The sequence below is a fragment of the Hemicordylus capensis genome, chromosome 3, assembly GCF_027244095.1.
Source record: "Hemicordylus capensis ecotype Gifberg chromosome 3, rHemCap1.1.pri, whole genome shotgun sequence".
In the NCBI taxonomy this organism is placed as follows: domain Eukaryota; kingdom Metazoa; phylum Chordata; class Lepidosauria; order Squamata; family Cordylidae; genus Hemicordylus; species Hemicordylus capensis.
The window spans coordinates 193976151-193982150 of record NC_069659.1 but is presented as its reverse complement, the minus strand read 5'-3'; positions in this window follow the sequence as shown (position 1 = coordinate 193982150).

Genomic DNA, 6000 nt, shown 5'->3' with positions numbered 1-6000 from the left:
CCTAGTCTTCTGTAGGGATGCCTCTACCATGATGGGATTAGGGGTGGGATGATTATTTAAGAACGCGTTATCATCCTGCAATTGCATCCTATAAAAGTTCTCCAAGCAGATCACCCCAACAAGGCTGAGTTAAGGGGTAAAGCGGTCGGTACCTTGGCGTCTGCATCGATAAGACTAAACAAAGGGTCCAATTCCCCTTTCTGTTGTGTACTGAGGCTGATGCCCAAGGCTGAGGCCATTCTCACTACGTACGCAGAATATAGTTTGATATCTTCTGATGGAGAAACAGGTTTAGAGTCCAACTATATATCCAGGGGAGAGGAGCCCCAGGACACACCTTCAGATTCTGGAGAGCTAGAAGCGCTGTCATCTTCTGATTCAAGTGGTACCAAAGAAGCTTGTGCTACTGCCTCCAAGAACGTAGGGGATTCGAAATTGTTACCCTTATCCACCAGTATCGAGGAGGGATCCATGCTGGCAGCACCTGGGTAGAGAGTGAGGCTTCCTACATATCAGGAAGGTGATTTGTGCTTTTCCGGATGATCCCGAGGGGAGCAATGAGGAGATCATGAGCGCAGCCTCCCTTCAGAGTAAGAGGGGGGCGTGCGGTAGCCCTGAACAGATCTGGAGCCCCCATATGCCGGATCCTCCAAGTAGCAAGGGACATAACGAAGATTCACATAGTCTGAGTAGTCAGAGTAGTCAGAAGAATAATCTCCATAACATCGATTGTAAGGTCCAAAGTCCCGACGCCAAATGCTGTATGAAGGCACCACCTCATCCAAAGGAGAACGATGTTCTGAACCACGGTACCAATCCGGGTATAAAGATTCATGGTGGTCCCAGTCCTGATCCTGCCTGTAAACAGAGGATCGTTTTTTTGAGCCCCAACAAGAGTCGCGATCCCCTGGCGAGAGATGTTCTTGATGTCGACGAGGTGGTGATCAAGGCAACCACGAGGCATCTTCCGCAGGTTTGGGGGGCAAGTAGGCCTCCTCCCCCAATGAACCGTAGCCAGGTTCATCAGCTGCTACTGAATGTTCTCTACGCGGGTGCGCCCACTCGGGTTCCATCGACTCTTCAGCCAATGGTGAGTCCAATCTAGGCTTCTTAGCCACTGGTCTTACCGATGCAGATGCTGCCATGTTCTTCATCCTTTTCGGGATTGGGGGCAAGTGTTGCCCCTCCGGCAAGTCTTGAGGCAACTCCAGCTTCTTCTTTTCTTCGGTTTTGACACCAAGCGGGTTGCCAAAGGATCAGGACCAGATGGTAGAGGGCGCCGTGTTAAGTCCTCTGAGTGCACCAAAGTGCTTGAAGTCATTGAAGGAATAATGACGGGGGGCGTTGATACCGATATCAAGACCAGAGTATTGACGTTCACTGAAGCGGATTCAGGAAGGTCAGGCTGTACCAATGAAGCCATTTTAACTGACCGCTTCAGCAATAAGGCCTCCGACGAATGGAGAGCCAGATCCCACAGGGCTGCATGCAGGTGAGAAGCCCTATTCTTGCGAGCCTGCTTCGACAATGTGGGAATCCCCCAAAGAAAGAAGACACTCAGTATGAGTATTGGGGGAAGGGATCTTAGATCCACTGCGAACACATTTTTTGAAGTTCGCGGTGCCCAGCATAAATGCCGTAGGCCAGCTAGCCACCAAGCTCCGTCTCCGCCGGGATAGGAGCTCCAAAGGAGGGGGAAACCCACAAAACACCAAGAGAAGAATGCTACTATGCAGAGAAATTAAAGTAAGAAGAGAGAAGAAAGCAGGAAAGAAAACAACAAGGGGATAGAGCACAATCCTACCCGTTGCCAAGCTGCAGACTTCATTATGTTGACTGAAGCACAGATGATGAAAGACTGAGGAGATAAGCAGTGGCGCAGCCAAATATAGCGGCTGGGGGCGGGGTTCCCGCTTAAAGCAGGAAAATTGAGCTTGTTAGGTTCCGACGAGTTCTCTGTGCAGGCGCATAGCCCATTGGTGTAAAAGACAGAGACCACGTCGAAGAAGCTCCTTGACATTAACAGTGGCCAATTCATTGGTGAATAGCTCCTCCAAACTGTGTTGTTGCTTGTCCTGCCGAGTTTCCAGCCACTGAATATCAAGCTTATGGAAATAGACCTCAATGTCATACTGATCTCCCCTCTTATAGTTTAACTGATCATAGAAGTGAGTTTCTTTCATGGTCAAATCCAGAATTGTGCAGCACTTCATGTTTATATTCAAGTGACACAGTTTTGGTCTTGGACTAGCACTCTACCACAATACACTGGTGACCATGTGCAATTATTTCCCTCACAATGTATGCAAACAACTCCAAATTCCTGTGACTACTGTAGAACTGGTCCTGAACTTTCTGCTTGTCTCAGATATTGAGGAGACATGCATTTATTTCGCATGAAAACAGTGCTGCCCAGATTAGAAGCAACATGCAAGTCTCATGTTGCTTTTGGCCCATTTTCCCAACTGAGATTACTCAAACAGATGGGTACTGAAGCACAGCTTCTGGCTGGCTCACTCCATCCTTTGTTGAGTCCCAGAATGGCTTATGGGTGCTGCAAACCAAAAATGCTCTGATAAGCCCCATAAAGGTAAAGTGTGCCATCGAGTCAGTGTCAACTCCTGGTGACCAGAGCCCTGTGGTTGTCTTTGGTAGAATACAGGAGGGGCAAGGGAGGCTCTTCACTTAGGGCAAAGTGGGTGGCGCCTTCCCAAAATTTCAATGCCACCATTTTTGATAACTCACTGCCTCCCTGTGTGTGGCTGCCCTCTACACTTCCCTGCCTGCAGCTTGCCTGCCCAGCAATGTTTACATAGAGTAGGCACCAGTAGCAGGCTCCTGTTGAAAAGACTGAACAGTGTTCCCCGTTCATTTAAATATTAATAAGGCAGCAACCAATGAAAAGGCCCTCCTTTGTTTTCATAAAGTGGGCAGAAATTGAAATGACCTTGAAATGACCTGATAGGAGGCATCATGTGGATTGACGATCCTATCAGCCAACCAGAGTGGCGAGCCATCTATTTTGAGAGAGGCAAGACCAAAAGAGCAGGAATTGCCATTTTGTTTAGCACTGCAGTGCTTGTAGGAATGGTTCCTCCTGCATTGTGTCGAGGAATGGACTTGAAAATAAGATGTTCAGTTCAGCAAAGAAACAAACTCCATTGTTACTATAAGACTGGACAACATTTGAGTGGTGGTGAGTATATTTCTTGTACCCTTGAAATTTGTCTGGCCTGAATGAATGTGCTTCAACTTGTTTGTATTTGAGAGTTTTTCTTATGTTCAGAAACCAAGCTACCCCTCAAAGCAGTTGCTGTGTTTGCAATATGTTCCTAAAGTAAATATCAATTGCATGTGCCCTTTTCAAAACCTCCTTCTATCTCTATGAATAAATATGACAGCTTTGCTTTCCCCCTCCCCACTCAAAATGAATCATTTCCATCTACTTAAAATGGTGGATGGCTAGCTTTGCTTTGTAGTTTTTATAACTGCAAATACAGTATTTAATATTTAGCAACTGTTGGTCTTGAGGATTCCTACTTTTCCTTATTAATTTGTAGTAAATCTTTCAGCCTGTTAGCCCAAATTTGATAGTTCCCTTCTGAAGACTAGAGAAATGTTTTCCCTCTTTGAGTTGCATATTGTTCTCTCCTGCCTTCTTAACAGTTCTGTTCTGTTTATTCAGACATCATTAAGGTCTTCTGCATTTGTATTAAAAAGGGATCACCCATCTATTTTGTCTACCTTCCACAGTAGATCTTGAATTGATGAAGACTTGTTAAAGAGAGATGGAGAGTAATTTGGCTAGTGAATGAGAATGGTTATGTGGTGGGTTGTGCTATGGTGATCATATTTTAAAAGGGAATGGACCACACCTTTAAACTAGTTTGAAACAGCTTTCATCATTTTGGGCCTCCCGACCCTCCAAAAAAACAATGGGAACTGCAATGTTGTGCAAATGCTGAGAAGCCTTTATTAGAACCCTTTCATCAAAGAACTGCAGCTCCCAGTGCCTGAGTGGTGAGGGACCATGATGATTAAGCAAGTTTGAATCTGGCTTAAAATGTGTGTGTAGACATGCCCTTAAGAGTTAGGGAAACTGCACCTGTAGAACATTGGTTTTTATCAAAGACCTTAAAGGAACTGGCATTCCTCTTCTTTTTGGAACAGCGCTTCTCCTCCAGTTTGTGCAAATAATGTATTTGTGTGTTTTGTCCTTAGTAGAGATGTGCACGGTCCGGACCAGTCCGGACCGGCACTGATGGGGGGCCCTTTCTTTTAGGGCGGGAGGGCTTTCTTACCCCTCCCGCCTCTTCACCCCCTCCAGCGCCCGTATTTAACTGAAGAACGGGGCGCTGGAAACCAGCCGCCCCCGCCCCCCGCCGCCCCCCCGAGCAGATTTACATACAAAAGTACCCATACCCCTGCCGCCGCCGCTGCCCGCCCGCCTGAGTCCTTACCCAAAGCTTCAGGAGGAAACGAGAGGAGCTACCGAACAGAGCTCCTCTTGTTAGGAAGGCCTCCAACAGACTGAAGGCGCTTTGCGCGCGTGCGCATGCGCGTGCTTCAAAGGACGCCGATCGCCGGAGGCCCGGTCTACCCGCCGGGAAAAGGCCGGGTAGACCGGGCCTCCGATCTCAGGAGGCCCGGTCTACCCGGCCTTTTCCCAGTGGGTAGACCGGGCCTCCGGCAATCGGCGTCCTTTGCAGCATGCGCGCGCGCAAAGCGCCTTCAGTCTGCTGGAGGCCTTCCTAACGAGAGGAGCTCTGTTTGGTAGATCCTCTCGTTTCCTCCTGAAGCTTTGGGTAAGGACTCGGGTGGGCGGGCGGGCAGCTGGGAGGGAGGGAGGGCTGGCTGGCGGATGGACGACGGCGGCGGCAGGGGTATGGGGACTTTTGTATGTAAATCTGCTCGGGGGGGCGGCGGGGGCGGCTGGTTTCCAGCGCCCCGTTCTTCAGTTAAATACGGGCGCTGGAGGGGGCGAAGAGGCGGGAGGGGTAAGAAAGCCCTCCCGCCCTAAAAGTTATACCCCCCACCCGGACCTGAATCAGCCAGGGCCGAACCGGTCCGGCAGTTTGGCCATTCCTTAGAATGGCCACCGGACCGGTTCGGACTCACCCCTAGTCCTTAGACTTGTTTTATTGCAGGAGCTGGTTGTTATTGTGAAGGGCATGGGAATTAGATGTGTAAAATTCTTTTGAACAAAATTGCTCTTCTAGTAAATTATAAATTTAGTTAATCTCTGTTAAAAAATCTCAGTAGCATTTGTTCTTCTATTTTTTATTTAATGCAGTTAATTTACTTATTATCATAACCTACCAGGTTTGTACACCATTCCTCTGTAGTTGGCATGCCATTTATTTTCCAACAGTTGCAAGTAGCATCTTAACTGCCGTAAGTAAAGTATTCACCAAACATCTATTTTCTTGTGTACCTTAACCATTTAATAATGTTGTGTTAAAGCTTGGGGAGATATTATCTTCTGTTATATTCCAAATAACCCTTGAGACATTTTCCTTTTAGGAAATTTATTATCTATGATTTGATGAATTGATAAATGAATTTAAACAAGAACTGTCACTCAATTATGCTTAGTTAATTATTGAGTTTCAGTCAACTCATAAATTATATCATAAATGTGCTTAATCTACATGTACACAAAATCAAGATTCCAGATGAAAAATGTCATCTTTATTATAACCAATTGTATGCTTTTAATGTTCTTTTTTGAACTTGCCCTCTTCATATTTATCTGTTCATCCAATGAAAAAATACTGATACTTTTCCAGCATGAGCAATGTCACTCATGAAGACCCTGGAGAAGGGCAGGGTAGACTCTTTCACTTGTGCTGAGTCTCAAGCAGCAAGGCAATAATCAAGTCATGTGCCCTTTATTTGGACAATGCCCTGTTTTTTTGACCGAGCCAAAGAATCTGAATCAATGAAGCAGGTTGATTAATTACGTTCACAGTCCTATAGACATATTAGGCTACCCCAGTT